This window comes from Anolis carolinensis, chromosome 3, assembly GCF_035594765.1.
Source record: "Anolis carolinensis isolate JA03-04 chromosome 3, rAnoCar3.1.pri, whole genome shotgun sequence".
In the NCBI taxonomy this organism is placed as follows: Eukaryota; Metazoa; Chordata; class Lepidosauria; order Squamata; family Dactyloidae; genus Anolis; species Anolis carolinensis.
The window spans coordinates 94,012,940-94,036,126 of NC_085843.1; positions in this window are offsets into that span (position 1 = coordinate 94,012,940).

The window sequence follows — 23,187 nt, forward strand, 5'->3', positions numbered from 1 at the left end:
AAGTTTTAGTTACACATCTGTTCACAAAGCACTTCTAATAGCATCATTTGATACAGCCTTTTTGAAATATTTGATTTCTGAAGTGTAATATACTTCAGATATCAAATTTCCTAATGCAGCATGAAGTATATATTATACTTCAGGTTGCAGAAGGAAATTTTGGTGAAATCTTACCAAGGATGACTTGGTCTGTTCTCATGTGGTAAATATTACAATATTTTATCTTCAAGATTTTCTGCAAGAAATGGTTGGCTTTGTTGTTGGCCTTGTAAAAAATATGCATATGTTCACAATTTTTCTTGCAAATATCTGCAAGTTGAGAGCATGACCTATGCCAGAAGTTAACCGACACCATGTGATGTCCCGCATCTGGCTCTGTCCCCCAGACAAGGTGAAAGTGTCCTAGGACGCTAAAATAACCCTGTATGATGAGGCTGTATGTCTCAAACATGACAGAATAAAGAAAACACCAAAGTGATATGTTGTAGTATTGGAAGAGGGAAATGTTGGTTTGTTCATTGATACAATTATTATATCTAGGGCAGCAATTTCATCAACAATCTCAAGTCACAATGCTTATCAAAAAGAATTGTGTGTGATTGCAAGTGTTATATAATCATGTCTCTTAGATGTCTTCATTCATTGAAAAGAGAGACCAGAGCATCAACAGGATCACCAACCGAAGTGGCGGGAACCTCCCCAAGAGCCGTCAGGAATCCATCAGGATCCATAAGCCTCCTTGGGCAGACCTTTTTAATAGGTCCTCCACCCCTGCGGAGGTTAGGAGGCGCAGACAGTCTAAACCTAATCAGGTGGTGGTTGGTCCATGGTAACAGAGCGATGGTGAGCTCCTCCACACCGCCATCTTCCTCCCATCCCTGACAGAAAACCAAGTCCAGTGTGTGTCTGTGAGTGGGGCCAGATACCACTTGGGACAAGCCCATGGTTGCCATGGTGGCCATGAAGACCTGAGCCACCCCCAAAAGGATGGTCTCCGCATGGACGTTGAAGTCCCCCAGCACTAAAAGTCGCTGGGACTCCAACACCAGGCTCGAGACCATGCCCGCTAGCTCAGGTAGGGAGACTGTAGTCCAGCGGGGTGGACGGTACACTAACAGAATCCCTAATCTGTCCCGGTCCCCCACTCTCAGATGGACACATTTGAACAGGGTTGACTGTGGGATGGGGCACCTGATCAGGGGGATGGTTTCCTTGTAGACCACTGCGATGACGCCTCCCCATCCTCCGGATCTAGGTTGGTGCTGCACGGAGTACCCGGGAGGACAGAGTTGTGTGAGGTTGACCCCCCCCCCACTTCGTCCAACCAGGTCTCCGTTATGCACGCCAGGTCCACTTTTTCGTCCAGAATAAAATCCTGGATTATTGCCAATTTTCCATTTATGGACCTGGCGTTCAACAGCACCACCTTTAGTCTGGAGGGACCGCCAGATCAGATATTCAACTTTACCATATCAGGAGACTGTTTTAAATCTACAAGAAACCGTTCCCTAGGCCGAATTAGTTTTGGTCTCCCTTTCCCGTATCTCCCCCTCCCTAGAATTACCTCAATGGGGGTCCCCCAGCTAATAGACAACTCCCCCCCCCATATGGTCGCTATCCCTTCTTTCCAGCATCCAGCTGACATTGGCTGTAGACATAACTATGGCACTTGATTTTCTAACAAAGTTAGCTTCGCCCGATATTTAGGGCCACTCCTTTCACCCCTCCTTTGCAGAGTTGATAAATAAAGTGCACACGGAGCTTTACAGCTCCCACCCTCCTTCGACTAACTATAAAAGTGCACAGTGCAAGCAGGGAGGGTCTCAACACATAAGGATCTACGAAGCAATAGAAAGTTCCAGATTAAAGTGCTAGTGCCTATAAGAGCATTCACAGTTTTTAAACGGTAAAGTGACTAAGTGCTTGACGAATTCAGGTCAGTTATAAATGGATAGATTGAGTCAGTAACAAAGCCCGCCCTCCCTCTCCGCCGTCCATAAGAAGCCCCCCTAACCCTCCCCAACTGCACAATTTCAGGATTAACCACAGATTATAGCAACTTGATGGAAATTTCATAAACCAGTAATTTCATCAACCAATATGGACCAGATATCATCAGCCAGAAACTAATATTATAGTAAAACTTGATAGAGATCTCATAAACCAATAATTAACAACAGTAGGTGATGAAATAATGCAATTATGGTCAGTAAAAGTATAAATAAAGTGCTAGATCTGAAAGTCAATTCCAAAGATGATTACTGTGCAAACATGCTCGAGAGAGGTTGGAAATAAGAGGCAACAGCCCGGCCCGGTCGTATAGATGGTTAGATGGCTATCATACCACAGCAGCTGGGCCCCACAGATGGAATTGTGTATTCTGTTTTACTGGAGAAGAATGCTAAGTATCCCTCGAGCGAGGTTAGCAGGCTGCCCAGTGTCAATGCCACAGTGGTTAGGTCTAGGCCGGGGGTGGGGCGGCAGGACTCAGTTCTTCTGTGCTGGCAAGCAGCAGATGGTAGCAGCAAGAAGTGTCCAGAAGCAGGTGTTTTTAAGGCCTTCCTCCACCCTCTTCTTTTCCTCCTTACCCCAGAGTAGCAGGGCTGGGGTAAACACACCTACACATACATGTGGATATTAAAATCCATTACATTCAATGGTATAGTGAAATCATTCCCCTTATATAAATTGAAAAATCAAAGTTTTCTTTTTGGATTCTTTTTAAAATATATCTTCAAGTAGTGCATGTTAGAATCCATGGATACAGAATCTGTGGATACAGAGGGCCAATCATATTCAATTTACAAATTTAATATAATCATATATATATATATATATATATATATATATATATATATATATATAGCACATTTACTTCATATTGTGAAGGAAAACAATGCACAATTATTTTATTGCCCATTTGTTTAATCAAACAAATCATTAGTTTTAATAACTACTAAGTCTCTTCCTTAGTAAAACCTACCCATAGTTAATTTACTTAATCAATCATGGAATCTCCACAGCTGTTAACACTAGTTCACATTGTGACTCTAAGGATAGAGAGAGGAAGACAAAGTTATTTCCCTTCAATTCCAGTAATATTGCAACAGCTCAGGGTGGCAATAGTGGGATAAAGTCTAAAAATCAGAGTCTGGTAGGAGGAGAGGAAACAGCAGCACTATGATAGAGATTAGAAGGCAGACAGTCTGAGTTATCACAGAAAAGCCAAAGCAGATTCATGTGTGGGATCTTACTGTATCCTCTTGTCACCACATTACTTTCTTATACTGTGCTGTTAAATCTCATTAGTTGTTAGAATAAAGCAAAAGTACCTTCTCCTCATGTTAACTGACATTTAATTAACTAATGATCATATAGGAGATGATAATTATTTTGATAATTAAATGTCGTCTTACTTACAAAATTTAACAGAATTAGCTGACATGTTCTGTGTGTGCCAACCTAACTCAAGAAATGAGAAGCATTAATAGATGCAAACTCTGTCCTTCTACCTGACTTTCTGCCAGTTCATAATCGCACCCCTGCCAAGAGTTATTGTCTGCATGTGTTGTTGAAGGCTTTCATGGCCGGAATAACGGTTGTTGTGTGTTTTGAGGGCTGTATGACCATCTTCCAGAAGTATTCTCTTCTGATGGTTCACCCAGATCTATGGCAGGCATCCTGAGAGATTGTGAGGTATATGGGAAAACTAAGAAAGGAAGGTTTATATATCTGTGGAAGGTCCAGAGTGGGAGAAGAACTCTCGTCAGTTGGAGGCCAGTGTGAATGTTGTAATTAATCACCTTAATTAGCATTGAATAGCTTCATCTCCTGACTTCTTCCTGTGGTGGAGTATCCATTGGCCTGTAGAGCCCAGTTCAGGTGGTTTAGTTCACCTTGGAGGAGGTGAGGTTTGCAGATTCTTTGTGCATGGTCTGTCAGGGCTTTGATTGTGCTTTGTATTTTACTTAGGTGATGGTTGGAGTTTTTATGAAGATACCTATCCATGTGTGTAGGTTTTCTGTAAACTGTGTGGCCCACAGTTACTGGAGTATCCATCAGGAGCCCAGTAGTAGCAAATTTTTACATGGAACACTTTGAAAACAAGCCCTAGAAACAGCACCGAAAAAGCCAACTATATGGTTTAGATATGTTAATGACATCTTCACCATTTGGATCCATGGAGAAGAAGAACTCAGCAAGTTCCTAGACCACTTCAAACAGCATCCACCCAAACATCCAATTCACCATGGAAAAAGAAAAGGGAGGAAAACTGCCATTTCTAGATGTTCTAGTCATCCGCAAACCCAATCAACAATTGGGCCACACAGTTTAAAGAAAACCTAGACACATGGATAGATACCTTCATTGAATGTTTGCCATTGTATGTTGGAATCCGCCCTGAGTCCCCTTGGGGAGATAGGGTGAAATACAAATAAAGTTGTTGTTGTTGTTGTTGTTGTTGTTGTTGTTGTTGTTGTTATTATTATTATTATTATTATATTCATAAAGACTTCAACCATCACCCAAGTTAAAAAAAAAAAAGCACAATCAAAGCCCTGATGGACCGTGCACAAAGAATCTGAGAACCTCACCTCCAAGGTGAATTATACCACCTAAACTGGGCTCTACAGGCCAATGGATACCCCACCACAGACATTAGAAGAGCTGTAAGGCCAAGAACAAGCCATGAGAGTAAAGACAAAGATCCACCCAGAGGAAAAGGGAACCACTGACCCATAGGCAAGCTGATGAAGAAACACCACCTACAAACTATCTACAGACCCACTAAGAAAATCCAACAAATGCTACGTTCATTCAAGGACAAGACAAATCCTCTCACCTCTGAAGGAGTATACCGTATACCATGCAGCTGTGGACAAGTCTACATAGGGACCACCAAACACAGTGCCCTAACATGAATCAAGGAACATGAAAGGCACTGCAGACTAACTCAACCAGAGAAGTAGCAGAGCACTTGATGAACCAAGCTAGACACAGTATATTATTTGAGAACACAGAAATGCTGGATCACTCTAACAACTATCATGTCAGACTACACAGAGAAGTCATTGAAATCCACAAGCATGTGGACAATTTCAATCAAAAGAAGAAACCATGAAAATGAACAAAATCTGGCTAAAAGTATTAAAGAACTCTAAAATCAGAACAGTAAATAAGGAACAACACTCTAAAAACAGAGGAATTCCAGACATGAATCAATCAGGGGCAGCTAACAATTCTGAACAAAGGATTCCCTCAGGCAGGTAGAAGCCAGGAGATGAAGCTATTCAATGCTAATTAAGGTGATTAATTACAACATTCTCACTGGCTTCCAACTGACGAGAGTTCTTCTCCCACCCTGGACCTTCCACAGATATATAAACCTTCCTTTCTTAGTTTTCCCATATACCTCACAATCTCTCAGGAATCCTGCCATAGATATGGGCGAACTGTCAGGAGATAATGCTTCTGGAACATGGCCATACAGCCCAACACACACACAACAACCCTATTGTCTGCATGCCTGGAGCCACGCTGTTTTGCTCTTCTTTGGTGTAGCTCCTATATTGTTCATGTTGGGGACTGATCCTTTAGTAAACTCACCCAGCAGAATGAAGTTTCAGAACTTAATAGTAAACAGCTTTCAGAAATTATTTTTGGATCTTGATACAAAGCAAACTTTATGAGCAGGAGTTCTAAAGTCAAGTATTGGAAGTAGTATACTACAAGAAATGATACTATCCATACTGAGTTATTCTGTGGAAAACAACAATTAATATTAATATCTTTTAACAATTGTGTACATGTTTTTCCTAAAACATACTAGGGGTCATGTTTTTCATTTTTTAATATAAAAAGCATTAAGTAACATGTTACTAACAGTACTAACATGTTGCTCTTTACGTAATGCTAATAAGTTACTTTAAGAACAAACAAACCATTAGTAATGAATTGCTTTCCTGATCTAGCCACAATGTTCCAAGAGATGGTGAGTCAGATCAGAGCCGGCCCTAGGTATTTTTCAAGTGTAGGCGAACAGAATTTTGGCACCCCCCCCTCCCCCAAACCAATAGCTGAAAAATAAAAGCGTTGGATAAGCGAAAATGTTTGATAATAAGGAGGGATTAAGGAAAAGCCTATTAAACATCAAATTATATTAAGATTTTACAAATTAAGCACCCAAACATCATGTTTTACAACAAATCAACAGAAAAAGCAGTTCAATACCTTGCAGAGGTAGGCCGCAGGAGATAGGAGTTGCCTCGATGGCGCCCCCAACAAGATGGCGCCACAGGCAACTGCCTAGTTGGCCTGGTGGTTGAACCGCCTCTGAGTCAGATTTGTACCCAAATCATATATTCATTGATTTAGTTAGCCTGTAGCAACATATATCATAGGTTACCCCAGTAACTAAAAACACAACCACTCTGACTGGAGAGTAAGCTTCACTGGCTACTATTGGCTTCTTGAGTAAGCATCTATAAGATTTGGTCAGGGTTCTCCTCATATTTATGCAAAATGATGCAGTTATCTCAGGCTACACAGACAACAGCAAGGTGTTGGGTGAGAAATCTGTATGTATACCACATCTTACCCTGTAACATTTAAACAACAATGTAGCCTTCATATAGAATCATAGAATCATAGAATCATAGAATAGTGGAGTTGGAAGAGACCTCATGGGCCATCCAGTCCAACCCCCTGCCAAGAAGCAGGAAATAGCATTCAAAGCACACCCGATAGATGGCTATCCAGCCTCTGCTTAAAAGCCTCCAAAGAAGGAGCCTCCACCACGGCCCGGGGGAGAGAGTTCCACTGCCGAACAGCCCTCACAGTGAGGAAGTTCTTCCTGATGTTCAGGTGGAATCTCCTTTCCTGTAGTTTGAAGCCATTGTTATGCGTCCTAGTCTCCAGGCTTGCTCCCTCCTCCCTATGACTTCCCCTCACATATTTGTACATGTATGTTATAGAGATGCCATTTAATCTTCAGAAACCTTAGCAGTCCAGCCAACATATGTGCAGGAAATGGACTGGATGTCATCTTATTGATTAAATGATGTGCAGTGGCTTTGATCATGTATTAATGTGCACTCTCTCGCCTGGTATATATGTGTTTCCCCCCCCCTCTCTCTCTCTCTCTCTCTCTCTCTCTCTCTCACACACACACACACACACACTAGTTCTATATCAACTATTAATTTTGTATTGTATGTATCGGCTGAAGCAGGTATCCCCCAAACCTACGATGCCAATTTAATCAGATTGCCATGTCAGAAGGTCTAAAGGAAGCAAAATGTCAATGTGTAGTATAAATTTATCATCAGTGCAATGTCTATTATTCTCATAGGGATGTTTAGCATGGAATACTTGAAAACTAAGAAAACTAAGTATAACTTAGTTGAGCTAGCCAATGCAGCAACCAAAAATACAGTAAACTATCCCAGGCAAACTGGGAATTCATTCAAAATTCTTCCAAGTTTCCAGTATTATGTGTTTATGTGTCATTTCAACCAGCAGAGGTGTTGACTTGAGATAATTGAAGCAAAGAGACCAAACATATTTGTGGAAAGAGTTCAACAAGTCTCTTGGCTCTTTTCAAGTCTGGACTAAAAAATTAACCTGATTCATCACGCTGTTACAAGCAAAGCAATGAAACTCTTTCATGTTCAGCTAGAACTAATGTATAATCTTATTTACCCAAGTAGGATTAGTGATTGTCCAAGGCATTGTCCCTTGAATCCCTAAACCATCCATAGCTAAGGATAAACATTTTTAAAAATTTTTTTACAATTTTTAAATATTTTTTAATTTTTGTCACACCATTAACCTGTACTCATAGACGATTGCATATATCATATGTAAGCATTTGAATATATTACATAACAGTGTACTATAGCAATGATTCACCCAGTCTGCATTTTTTCAAACCTAAGGCAGCTTAATGTTACAATAAAATAAAAAAGACTGATACACAATGATACACATGCATACAAAAACATTATTTTTCTTTCATAACATTAACTTTGTGAGTTCAAAAGAACAATGCAGAATAGATATGCCACTGCTATAATATTAATGACCAGGCTAGAGGGAAATTCACTTAAAATTATACAGGGGAGAATTATCTCCTTTACAGAGAAGATAGTAGTAAGTGGTGATACATTTTACGACCCCAAGCAGCTAAAAGTCTATTCCAAATGATATTTTGCATCAGTAAGGTACTCTATACAGTACAGCCCCTGTGTCTGTGGGATCAGTATCTGTCGTTTTATTTATCCATGTCTGATGAAATATGTTCTTTTGTGTATTGCTGTATGGCAGGGGATTGGACTGCATGGCACTTGTGGTTTCTTCCAACTCTATGATTCTGTGTCCTCTCTAGGCATTTTCTAGGTTCTTCAGTATGACTTTATGGTATTCTTGAACCAGAAATCCTTCATTTCAATAGAGTTCACACTTATCCATGTCTTGTATATCCATACAAAGTCCAGGAATGTATTTCTCAGTTACAGAGGACCTACTATACACAAATAAAAAGCAAATAACTATGGGATCCTGTTAGTGACATACTCTTATATAAATATAGCTTATATGCATCAATATTTCTTTTTTGATGGGACATAAGAAGGTGTTTCTAGACTTTTGCACCAAGCCTATAGTAGTGTCATGTTGGTGACACACTTTTTAGACATGGATCCTTTTGCTACACAGTGGTTTAGTTTCATTAGCGAAACAGGTTAAACCCACCCCATATAAGATTTTCAATATATATAACATAATATATAGAGGTAAGTTTCATATAATCTTTACTGCATAACAATTCTTGTGTAGTTTTCCCTATAGTGGTTCCTTGTGACATCACAGACATAGTTACCACAGACATAGTTATCAACAGATTTTATTTTCTTAATTAGAAACTTATCTATTTTATTGGTAATTATTGCAACTCAATCAACAATTTGTGTAAATAACAAAAGTTATGACAGTACCTACACTTGAACATTATATATTCAAATTTCTAATATTGCTATTTTTGAAATGTTCTATAAATACACCTGATGTTGTTTATTTTATTGTTTATGATTTGATCTGTTTGTTATGTTATGCTGGCATTAAATGATTGCCAATTTTCTGTTTTAAACTGCCCTGAGTCTCCTCGGGGAAATAGGGCAGGATAAAAATAAAGATTATTATTATTATTATTATTATTATTATTATTATTATTATTATTATTATACTGCTTCTTACTAGTAGGTGTGGGTGGCAATCCAGATGATGAAGGGAGTAGTGACATGGGTTCCAAGAAAAACCAAAATGAGGATGCACTCTATTTGAGAGCATTATCTCATTTCTTTCCTCCTCAAAGCTGAGACCAACTGCTTCTTCATCATATGAATTGCTCAATGTACTATCTACCTAATGAAGGTACTGGGAAACTGTGGTTCCCCCAGATGTTGCATAGTTTTGCTTGTAATAAAAATGTTTTTCCCTGCTTCCTTTCATTTAAGTGTGAACTATTAGCAAATAACAGTAGCAATGAATTTCTATCTTCTACTATCTGCTTCCCCTTTTTTCCCCCCTATTTTTCTTTTTTCCTTTTTTCAAGAGAAGGATGTATAAAAAGAGAGGGTGCAGATAAAAGCAATGTTACATAGAAATGCAGTATGTACAAATATGAGCAGAAATAGAAACTAAGTGTAAGCAGGATATTTATTTATTTATATTTATTTATTACATCATTTCTACCCTGCCCTTCTCACCCATCAGGGGACTCAGGGCGGCTTACAATATATTGTAAAGCTAAAACAATAAAAAAGTGCCAAAAATAAATAATCTGTTTGTTTTACCTTCACATGAGAGAGTGCTTTTCCTGCATGTGAGGAAAAGTAACAGAGATACCATGCAAAGCAAAAATACTTGACAAACAGAAAAAAATGGGAGAAAAGGGCCCACTCACACCCACAACATCACTTACCCAGTTATTCTGGTTTCTGCTCCAGCCTCTTGCTCACCTCCTAAAGATGGAGCTTCACAGGAGACCCTCAACTTCAGCAAATGGATAGCATTTCAAATTTGTAAGTAATCAAAATTGCAAGCGTTAAAAACCAAAGAAATTAAAGGAGGACTATAATAACAAACAGACCATAACACACATGTAACTTTATTTATATAGTTACAGCAAAACTTTACAAAAATTATTCCACTTACTTCAGGAATTCAAATGATGTCCATGTGTACTGTAATGATTGAAAAGTAAAAATTAATCTGGGTACTTTTCAACCCCACCATCAAATGTAATGTATGCTGCACGGTCTTCAAGGCAGATTATCCTAATAATTCCTTCTAAATTTGCTGAAAATCCATTTGGCCATTTTTGTGAAATGTAGCAACAGATAAACAGAAATAAACTTTTTTCATCTATATAGATAAAGTTAAAAATATAGGTGGGAAAAACAGGACACATAAAACAATTCAACATATTTATCTCATTGCAATGTCAACTGATAGTAAAATAAAGATTGTGCTAATGTTTATCATATGCAAATTTGCCATGTGCTAATTTTGTCAAGGATAACAAGCCTCAAGGTAAAAGACTGAAAGTATGTTATGCAATAAATCACTGAGGATTTATCTGTTGTTGTTTTTGTTCAGTTTCAGTATGAAGCTGCCTGCAAAACAGGGGCTACTGGGGACATATTTTCAGTACATATCATTAATTTTCAGCATGATATATCAGTATTACAGATGAATCCCTGCTATGTGTTTAAGATTATCATTGATCAATATTTCTCTAGAGATGCCCTGGCACATATGCAAAAACTTCTATTTGTAAAGTAAATTTGCCCTTTGTTAAATTTTCTGCTTTGGAGAGATGAAAGTATGATCCTTTGACACTATAGAAAGGTTGGAATCAGATATCCCAGTGCAATTATCTCAAGGAGCAGCAGCAGCAGTATTAGCAGTAGAAGTTTCTGCTTCCTAGCTACAGGAAACTTCACTGAAGTTCCCTTCATGGCTCATGACACGAAACCTCCAAAGACTTTTTCAATGAACATCATATTTATGCTGTGCTGGTGGGACAAGAATCATAGGAAAACCCAGAGTTTAATAAGTTCAATTTTCCTAAGACATTGTAAGTGTGATAAACTTTTAAAGAAGTTTATTTTTAAAATGGGAACAGACAGTTGATGTGTAGGATGATTATGAAACTGAATGTGTTTGGAATATGAACTCTTCCAACTAAGAAATCCATGTTCCTTTTCATGATATATAGCAATTCCTTCTGAAGTTCAGGCTCAGCTCGGCTCAGCTCCCAATGGATTTATGACTATAGCAGCCATTCTTGCTAGTTTTTTCCCTTCATAAACAAACCTATCACTACAAGGACAAATAAAAATAGGCATTGAATGACTAGTAACTTTGCCATCTCCAGAAATTAGGTCTCACCAGAAAATATTGAATTAAATTGGATCATGGTATGATCTGAAAGTACATAATATAGCAACGTGCAGAAGAATTGTTTATTTAATAGTGGGGGTTTTGAACTTTAAAAAAATTGGGGCATTTTCACACATGTCTCCTAAAATGACTTCTGTTATGGTAAAGCCATCTTGCCTAAGGTGGGAGCATGCCTACCTAGCTCCTCTTCTTACAGCACAAAGCATTTTTCCATGAGCTTTGCAAAAGCTCAAACCTTACTGCAGCTGCAGGAATGTGGTTCTTTCCAATCTGTGCTGTCCTGATTTCATACATATTTCCCTTTTTGTTTGTTTACTTGTTTTTATATAAGAGCTGTATAACTTTGAGAATTCAGGGGTTCAAAACTGTGCACCCCTAACGTTTATTGGTTTCCTTTCTCTTAAGCATAGGTCACATACAACTTAAAATATTATTTTAATTAAGTACTTTGCAATTTAAATACGTTCCACATTGTGTTTATTAGGAAGGTGGAGGTGTACTTTGAACTTTTTAATGCGAGAAAGCATGCATGAGTGAAAAGTTTTTCAAAATGTTATTGTCTTGCTTTTAAAAAGGCAATTAATAGTGTAAATTCATATTAGGGGTTTGGTGCAGCCTCAAAACATTGGCATTCCTTCATTTAATTTTTTTTAAAGGAAGTCCTTTGAATGATTGGGGTGGAGGGGAAGGACTACGTTTTTGCTTGGCAGCGATGAAGGACAGTGCACAATGGGTGTCACAGTCTCCAAAACTCATGTCTATAGCAGATTTCCTTTGCCACATTGTAGAATCCACTTTCTAAAGCAATTTGAAGGTGCGTTCAGAAGCCAACAGATGAGGAAATATTAGGGGAAAGCATTTTCATTTTTTACAAGTATAACACACCTGGAGCCCCCAGTGGCACAGCAGGTTAAACCACTGAGATGCTGAACTTGCTGACCAAGAAGTCAGTGGTTCGAATCCAGGGAGCAGGGTGAGCTCCCACTGTTAGCCCCAGCTTCTGCCAACTTAGCAATTCAAAAACATGCAAATGTGAGTAGATCAATGACTACCCCTGTGGTGGGAAGGTAACAGTGCTCCATGAAGCCATGCTGGCCACATGACCTTGGAGATTTCTATGGACAACACCGGCTCTTTGGCTGAGAAATGGAGATGAGTATCAACCCCCACAGTCAGACACGGCTAGACTTAATGTCAGGGGAAAACCTTTACCTTTACCTTAACATAACTTGAAGATTGGATTGGAATGGCTTACAGATGAAGTTGTGAAGCAGTGTTTTTATTCAAGTCTATGACGCATATAAGACTTACAGACTTGTGTGATAGTCTCCTTGATCTGCTAGCTTTACTTTAATCCATATTGTCAGCATTTTAAGGCTTCATGTCAGGAGGCAGGTATGATATAAAATGCATAACTGAGCAAGTGAAACTATGAACAAGTTACCACATATTGTAGTCATAGTTCTCTAGCTGGAGGAGTTGTCGTGGATGTCTTTCTGCTGGCATCAATGCCAATGGCAAGGAAGACTGCTAGTAGTCAGGGTCTATCCCAATGCATTTGTGTCAGAAGAGTTCAAGTAACGTTAGTAGTAGCAGACAAATAGCCCATCCAGATGGGCCCAAAAGGCGGTATGTGCCTTGGTTTTACCGGAGGCGTCCAAACAACATCTCCAGTAAAAGTGAATTAATGCAAAGTAAACCAAGGCTTCCATGTTTTGTTCCACATTAATTATATACCTCGTGAAATCTGGGACTTACTGAAAAGCCTGGGTCTAATGAGGTGCTGGACCTGTGGGGACTGACTTCCATGATACTAGGGTCAATCTCCACAACCATCCCACTTCTTCGGGCTTTGAAAAGCCCAGAGGAGCGGGAAGGTACCCACCCCCTCCCCTCCAGCCCCCCACTTACCAGAGAGGCCTGCCAGCAGCACAGGCATCTCCTTACAATCCTCCTGTCACAAGAAAATAGCACATCAGGAAGGGGGAGGAGAGATTCCTCTCCTCCCCCCTCCTGACACACCATTTTCTTACTTTAACCCATTCCAGCATGGGTTTTAGTCATGTGTGGAAACGTCCAGAGAGACCCATAATATAGTATTCCACAGAGTGGAGGAACCAGTTTTGAATCTGTCGAGTCCAAATGAACCCCATTTCCATAGTTTGACTCATTCCTGATCTTGTGCTGTGTAGCTGGTTCCACTTTCTACCTCTAATGGTATGCATAGTAAGTGGAGGGGGGATGGATTGAAATTTCATTGATCTACTGGACTGAAAACCACTAAACATATTTTTTCTTTCTGTGTTCACTCATATGGCTGTTTGCGACACAATGGCATTTTGTGGCTTGTGATGTAATGTTAATAATAAAATTCATAGGAAAAATATTGTTGTAGCTGACCACAGCATGGAAACAAACATTGAATTGTGAGGAGGAAAGGGGGGGGAGGGAAATGTTTTTGTAATTGAAACAAAAGTGACTTTCTAAATTGAAAAAAAAATGAAAAATTGAAAAAAGTGACTTTCTAATAAGAAAGAATTGATAATCCTTGTTAGAATCTGTCAGAGATATTTGAATTCTACACCATACTTCCTTTCAAGAATCAAACTAGTCATCTCATAGAGCCCTCAGAAGAAATTACCTTTGAATTTCATATACCTCAAATAATAGCTAAAATACAATGATATAAAGAAAGAAAAAAGATCTTGACAGCAAGATAGAATGCATGTGTAAGGTAGAGGCGGGGGGGCTAAAGATAAGAAAGTCCTTCAAAAAGAGTTCCTTGCTATGACAGAAACCTTGTTCTCCTTCCGAACTACATTGATTTACCATATATCATGTGTCAGTAGGAAAAAGCAAAATTTGAAGTGCTGTTGACATATTGAACTTTTGGAAGGAGCCGTTTATAATTCCAAGTTTCAAACATACTGTGAATTCTTATACTGTGAAGTCTTGGGATGAGTATTTACAGCTCCAAGATAATGTTCCTCAAATGGTGTTTTAAAAATTCATAAAAGAGCTTTCTTTTATTCTAGCTCTCTGTTGTCATGCTTGACTATTATTCTTTGACACTATGGAGTTGGTTTTTCCCCCTCCAATGCAAAAACTTACAGTTGTCTTGCTGTTCTTTTTGTGTACATATTTTGCTTCTCATTTCTCCTTCATTTGCATATAGGAAGTGAGCTGCTTTCTCTCTTTATTACTTCATGTGCACTAAGTTCTCTTCTCCACTGAAATTAAAGAGGATGCTCAGTGCTATACCTGTTCACAATAAATAGATTTTAATATTTATATCCTTGCATAACAGATTTTTTTACACAAATTCTCCCTGTGCTTGCTATAGGGGACGTGCCTAATGCCAAAGTAACAAAAGTGGAAATAGAGGCAGTTAGCATGAAATGCCTTCTTTGGTATCTGATAGCTGCGTGAGCTAGTATCCTCTTCAGAAGCCAATAAAGCAGGACAAACCTTTGCATTTCAGGATATGCACTTCACAGATTCTCCAGAAGTCTTGAGAATATGATCATCCAAGACCAGTCAGCATTAGGTGGGATGCCATGGAGTACTCCTAAACATTTACTTCTGGATTTTGGTGGAGTTTGCTATGCACTCCTAAACATTCTGAATATCCTCTTAAGTTTTGAAGTACTCTGGTTCAGAATGTTTAGGAGTACCTAGCAAACTCCAATCTTGTTTTTTCTTGCAGGGTTGACTGTATTGCCTGATTGCTTTTGCCTTTTACAGTTCACAGTTCAAACTGGTTACAGATTTAAATAGGTGAATATAGTAACCCCATTTAACATAAATATCTGTGTCTCATTATTCCTATTGTGGGTCAGTAATACTCCACTTACAACAATTGTGTACAGTCTGAGACAGCAAAGAATGAAAGCAATTGACAACCATTGCCTTGCAATAAGTCCTAAAGCTATTTAATGCAGACTTTGAATACACCCCCTTAAGTATCAAGACAACCATAAGGTAGAGGAGGAACTACCTATTAGAAACCATTTTAGCATTGAAGCAGAGTAATTTTTGTTTAGTTTTTAAATTGTGTCTTCAGGTACCTTGAAGCAAAGAACAGGACGTATCTCTCTTTCAAAAATGCAATGAAACAGACTCCAACTGTAACCAGAAATATTTCTTTTTCAACTGGGATATCACAAGAAGATTCATTCTAATGCCAGCTTCCCCAATCCCAGTTTTAATATCCTGGAGGAAACTGAAAATACTTCATATTTGAATAAAGATTACTATGTCTACTGAAGATAGGTTAAGTCAAATTTGTATGGCCTAGGGCAATGAAATGTTTAAAACACATAAACATATCCCTCAGAAAGTAAGATGAAATATAGCAATGTACCATATATCTTGCTTTGAGCATGAATATTATATTACACATGTTGTGCAGCTACCTTTGCAACTAAACACACTCCTGGAGGCTACTTTAATTCTCTATACTTTCAGGGGAACTACAAGGGAACAATGTGGAGTGTTTTTAAAAGTGTTTGAGTTGTCCGGGGGGTTGGGGATGACCTATTAAACTCCAAATCGTCATCCTATTTCCACTGCAGCACAGTTCTATAAATTCTAGCAGCTTTATATTTTTTGCAGGTATTAATGTGAGCAGCTTTTTCAATTGCTCACATTAATACCTGTAAAAAAGGCTGCAACAGAATTTCACCTCTATTACAGTGATATTTCTAGACCAAAATAAATATTCAGGATCTCCATGCCAACAACATAAAAAAGCCTAAATTAATACAACCCATTTGATAACCATACACACAGATACAGCTCTAGTTAGGGCCCTTGGATTCAGTCACATGTCATGGTTGAGAGAGCTTTGTTGATTTTTATAATAAAAATTCTTCAGTTTATAACTTACACATATCCCATATTTTGATTAAAACTGATATCTTAAATGACTAGCCACAAAAACTATATATATATACACACACACACACACACACACACACACACACACACACACCAAGAAGGTCCAAAATGTTGAACAGAGCTATTCTTGAACTACAGTGAGTCCAGGTATTCTATCCAATGGGATTTTTATCCAGGACCTGCTGTGGATACCAAGATCCATGGATCCTCATGTCCTATTATATACAATAGCATAGTATAATGGTGTTCCTTATATAAAATGGCAAATTCAGTTTTGCTTTTTTGCTTTTAAAAATATTTTCTAGCTATGGATGGTGTCATCTGTGGATACCTCGTATAATTGGATACAGAATTCTTGGATACAGAAGGCTAACTGTATTTCATAATTATTGAAAAATTTCAGCAGGCATAAAAATCTAATTTGCTTTCAGTGAATCCAACATATGCTCATTCAGGGAATATATTTTCATTGCTCTTTTCATACTGTCTGCTCTTTGTGCTCTTATAATAACTGACCTGCTGCATTCTCACAATATTTAAACCTTCTATGCCAACCTCTTCAGTGATCTGTTTACCTCAAATCTGTAACAATACAAACCATGTGGTGCAGTGTCTTTGGATGTAATGTGCTTGCAAGACAGACAATAAGTTCATAAGCCTTAAAGATGCTGCAAGGCTAGTTCTTTCTTTCTGTACTGAGGTTAATATGCCTATCCCTTTTAAAAAATTTCCTTAAAATAATGGTGACTTTCAGCACACAGTATAAAAGTGCATTCTGTTGCTTTCCAAAACACCATTCTATAGACAAATTAGGATATAGAATTTCTCTTTAGTGTCTTTGTAAACTTCTCTTCGCCTTCTCTTTACTGTGTCCATTCTATACAATCGGTATCTGAATTTTAGCAGCTTATTTTTCATGCTGTCTGTTCCATTATTCTTTCATGTTCCCCATTCTTCACCATCACCACCTCCAACACCTAGCTCTGTTAGTTATTACATTTTTTTCTTTCAGTTAACGCTCTAAAAGTTGCGGCTGCATGTCAAAATGCAAGTGTGTACTGGCAAGCTGAAAGCACATGTGTTCCATGGAACAATAGAAGATTAATGAGCCTATATTTCATAGCTTTCAAAACACTTTAGCTAGAAAATTATCTGTTTTGGCTAATTGCTATATATCAGGGGAAATGCTGTTCTCAGTAATTCCCTTTTGCTTGCATTTTGGCCCTGATTCTCTTGTTCCTGTGCCATGTGGAGTTATTTATCTCAGCATAAAGTGGATATAAAATGTTACTATTCAAGTGGCTGATGATTTGTGACAAAGCAGCATTTTACAGAAGCTTTGTATAGATATAAATAGCCACAGAAGCCCCATATATCTTCTAAAATCCACAGAGGTTTCATTGTGCCCATCTTTAGATGTAGCCAGGAAAAGAAGGTTGCATATTCAAACAACAAGCATAAAGTCAGGTGAGATATATTGCCATGTCTATACACATAACATCACTTCCACAACTATATTCTCAAACTAACAGTTTCTAGCCAGAGATGATGTAAAATGGAGAAATGGAGAAATGAACTAAAAGAGAAGAGGAGGGAGGAGAAAGGGGGGGGGGAGAGAAAAGAAGAAACAACTGCCAGTGCCGCCTTCAATAAGAACCACAGATTCAAAGTTGTTTTGCATTTTCAAATGCAAAATAATTTTGAATTAAAACAGAAACCCAACATTTTATGTAGTTTCTTCAGAGGTCTGAGGCATATATCACTGACTCAGCATCTCTGCTGTGATAACAATTGCCATTGATTGGTGACTTCTTGTCTAATGCCATCTGGCCAAACCTCACACCTCATTATAGCAAAAGAAAAGAATGTTCTCCCATATAGAGAATGGGAACGAGAAAGCTTGGTCACACACAATAAAAATGGTTAATCCTTCAGTTTCTGTTCATTGTGTTTTGGATTTCAGCCATAGCATGCTTTTATTTGCTTGGTTTCTATTAACCCTTCTCTATGTTATCGAGCGCAAAAGAGTCAAAATATTAACTTGATCAACATTATGCTGCTGCAAGGCGTTCCATGAATTAACGCAGCTGTGATCCACCATCTAATAAATTTCAAGAATGGAAAGTATCCAGCAGCAGCAATCAAGGTCCAGCAAGACTTCACGACCCCCATTCCCATTGTCTATAATCCTCAGTAAGAAAATTAACCCTTATCTGATCTGCCTCCTGGCTCTCTTGGATTCTGTCATTCACTTCCTCATTCCAGCCCTTTCCTGGACAACAGCTTCTTCCAGCCTCTATGGAGAGACCCCAACAACAGCCCCTTCCTCCACACTCCTGCCCCAACATATCACCCCACACCAAACCACCCATCAACCCCAGTGGGCCTGGGAAGGGCACCTTTTCCCATGGACAGCCTCTGCCATTGACTTGTATTGAGGCTGTCCTTGGGCGAACTTGCCCTTGACCTAGTTCCCAGGTCTGCCATTGCAGTGAATACTGAAATTTGCTGTTTTATCGTTTTCCACCTGTTATTTCCTACCCATATTTGTCTAGTGGGTCTAGGGGGGAGCTCTCTCACATCACCCACTATCCACTCCTGCATCCCACTCCTGTTTCTGCCCTCCCCTAACTATATATCCCATAGCCCCATCCCTCTTTCAAGTCCAGGGTCCCACACTATGCATCTGCCCCATTCCCACAGGCACAGAGACCACATAGGGTCTCCCCATGCTCTGCAAATCCCCTGGGGTCTTACCCAGGGGTCTCAACAGACCCCAGGAGCCCTTATGTATCCACTGCTTTCTTGGCTTTTTTGTCCCTTTTCTACCCTTTTCTATCCAAGGGAGGAAGAAACCCCTTATGTGCCCCTTCTGTCTGTGTCCAGCCAACCATGGGTTCGGGTCTCCAGCATAGGGAATCCCCAAAATCCATGAGCTCTGTGTATGTATATATGTTTTAATCCTACGTTTTATATCTCTATATAAAATATATTGATGATGCCAGCCATTGACGGTGACCTTTTCCTGCCCTGGGAAGGCAAGTCAACAATCCTTCCTGGGCTTCATTTGCATTAATCAAAGGACTCAATCACCTGCATCTGACTCATAACTGGGCTGAAAAAAGGGCCACCAGACCCATTACTGGGATTGCCGGTTCTCTAAAAAAGCCATATGGACATACAAAGCCACATTCCTCTTGGCATAACCATCCCCCTGAAGGGTTAGTTATGTCCCACTTCCAAAGACAATGCCATTCCCCTTCGTCATTTCCCCAGCCATTGACTCATTCAAATTATCTCAGGACGGACAATATTTCTCTGCCATGGACAAACCAGGAAACAATGCCGGAGGCACTGGAAAGCAATCACCTACATATCTTTATCAATAAAGGCTTTTTGGGGCCTTGTAAGGTCCTTGCATAGAATCATAGAGTTGAAAGAGACCTCATAGGCCATCCAGTCCAATCCCCTGCCAAGAAGCAGGAAAATCACATTCATTGTTATCCCAGTCTGGGACCCTCACAATCCAATCATAGGATCATTGCAGCACCATTGTTTCCTGGACAGTCAGACCCTCTCTGTCATTGGGTAGAGGAAAATCTGCATCAAAAGTGAAGCACGCTCTGCCATTGGCCAGCAGTGGCCGAGCTCCTGCCTTTGCTGGAAACCTCCTCTGACGTCAGCAGAGCCTAGCCAACCACAGCAGAGCTGGTACGGCTGGGCAAGAGTGGGAAATTTGAATGTGCTCTGTTTAAAAATGCCTGTTCTTCAGCGTTATGTATCTCAGCTTATCTTTAATGGATTACCGCTTTGCTAGCACCACTTTCAGCTGATTGAATAAACTACCTCAGTGGCTTCATCTTCAGCTTGGTAAGATTTATTTCGAAGCTTTGGCTTCCATGCTCACCAAGCACACGGACTCACTCATGGGTTCAGTATCCACAGCTCAGGTTCCTTGGCCCGGATCTCACTATCCATGGCCGTTTAAATTGCTCTATTTCAATTTGGCATCCTAGATGGGACTAGGCATTTAACCTAGTCCTGCCAAAATAGCCTCTTGGTCCTAGAGTATCAAGGACTGGTTCCATCTCAACAGACCCGGTCAAGAGTACTCACAGGGCTCCTTTGCTGCCCACACAGACTGTTCTCTCGTGGCTGGATAGACTCCTTGGACTCTGGCAGAAAGGGGCAATGGAAGCAGAGACTTCAGAAGTGAAGCCACCAATGTGAGGGGACAATCCTAGGTAAGATTTGGAGAAAAGGGGAAAAAAGCAGCCTGGTTGCACACTCAAAATTCCTAGGTAGAGGACAGGCACTGGGACGATCCAAGGCCCCATTTGTAAGTCTTAGGTGGTGTGGAACATCAGGGGTCTTGTGGGAAAGTAAGGTCTAGTCTTGAATGTTTGCAGGTTCTCAGGGATTGGGAGGTACAGGTTGTTCTTTACTGATTCTGTCCCACAGATTCCTGGAGTACGACTAGTCACCAAGTCTACCGGTGACTGTTACTTTTGGTCTGAGGCATTATTGGCTGGTGCTCATGTCCTATTAGCCATTTGTCAGGGGTGTCATTAGAATAGATGCATGTGCATCTCACAAGAACCTCACCATCCCAGGAGAATCCACTTTAGGTAAGGTATTGGAAACCTACGGTGACATAGGGAGGGCATCCCCTGGAGCCAGAGAAACTAGTAAACCTCTGCACCCACAAGTGGCCTCTTTGCCCTTTGAGAAGGGAAGCCTGCTGACCAGTAAATGGTTAAACAAATAACCAACATGATGGATAACTTTCTAGCTATTTATTTTGAAGTCATATTATTTCCCCCCCCCTAAACTTATATTATATGCAATATAGACTGTTTCAAAAAGAAATCTGAGCTCAAAGTTGTTGCATGTTATGTATTCACTCTTTCTTGCATACCATCTTAAGGTATCAGAAGACTCAGGGTCCTTCCAAACAAGGCAGAAACCCACTTCCTCCCAGGTTTCTGTCTCCATCCCCAACCCAAATCCCGGACTTTCCCTTGAGGGTGGCTAGATGCCATCCCCTGTCCAGCCCCCATTTTCAAAAAAAAAAAAAAAAAAGACTTACCAAAGGGGCCTGCCAACAGTATGGGCCTCTCTGCAGAGTATCCCTGACACATCATTTTCACGCATCATGAGTATTCTGCACTATCGGCAGGCCCCTCCAGTAAGTTTTTTTGTGGGAAATGGGAGACTGGAGGGAGGGGTGGGTTGGGGTGGGATTTCCTCCCCACTCCTTTGGGCTTCAGGACCCTGAAGTCAATCCCCATAAGCCCGAAACCTGCAAAGATTCAGACCTTAACTTAAGGTCCAGATCTTTCCAGGTGTTTAATTAATCTGGAGAAAACTGGGAAATCCCAGTTTGCTCCAGATTAATTCGCCTTTACTTAAGGCGTCATTTAGTCCTGCAATTTGGGCCTGTCTAGAAAGGCCCTCGGCAACAAAAACATTGTTTTAAAATGTCAGCACCAGCTAGAGAGAGACAGTGTGTGTGTATGTGGGGGGGGGGGGGGGCTGTATGGAAATTCTATGTGGAGCCATTAAAGTGGTCATGTGGAATTACTGATACCAGTAGTAAAAATTGCTTTCAGTACAGGTTTAGCCCAAAAACTGGCAGTTATATTACTGTCAATAAATGTACTATGAGCCTCTCAATAGCAAATACAGGTTTGCAGAATGCTCTGCAATGATGTTCTCCAGTGAGCTATATGGATTTAGTCATGGTAGCTATACTGGGACAAATCTGCTTTCAGAATCATCCTACTCTACTGCATTTTTAAATGCTCTTAAGGTTTGGTTATATATTACTTGGAAAAGTGCCTCAATTGTTACAAATACAATGCAGATTTTGTCCCATGATAAAACATTTCTATGCTTTGACAAACCACCTAGACCACAGCTTTCCAAACATTTCATATTTGTGACATGTTTTTAGACATGCCATCTTCTCATGACACAGTAATTCAATTTTACCAACAAACCAAATGTTAAACCAACCTCTTATAAGACACTAGCTTGGGGACCCGGCAGTGCCCGGGTCATTTGAGAAAAGCAGTATTTGCTCATGTTCCAAGTGTAGCCTAGATTCAATGTCAGCTGGGTTCAGTAGATGTGGGTGAATGACATCTCCCATATGCAAGTCCCATCATCCATGGTTCATCCCCTTCCAAAAAACGCCAGGATGTAGAGCGGGTCGTGTATGCCAAGTTTGGTCCAAATCTGTAATTTGTGTGGCTGGGTTGAGTGCCCTTTGGATGCAGGTGAAGTACAACTCCCAGAATCAAGGCCCATTCCCACAAACCCCTGCAGTATGTTCAGTTAGTCATAAAGCTTCTCTATGCGAAGTTTGGTCCCAGTCCATTGTCGGTGGGGATCTCTGTTTCTCTGGATGCAGGTGAACTATAACTCTCTTTTCCCCAAACTTGTCCATAGAATCATAGAATCATAGAATTATAGAATCATAGAATAGTAGAGTTGGAAGAGATCTCATGGGCCATCCAGTCCAACCCCCTGCCAAGAAGCAGGAAATCGCATTCAAAGCACCCCCGACAGATGGTCATCCAGCCTCTGCTTAAAAGCCTCCAAAGAAGGAGCCTCCACCACAGTCCAGGGGAGAGAGTTCCACTGCCAAACAGCTCTCACAGTCAGGAAGTTCTTCCTGATGTTCAGGTGGAATCTCCTTTCCTGTAGTTTGAAGCCATTGTTCCGCGTCCTAGTCTGCAGTGCAGCAGAAAACAAGCTTGCTCCCTCCCCCCTATGACTTCCCTTCACATATTTGTACATGGCTATCATGTCTCCTCTTAG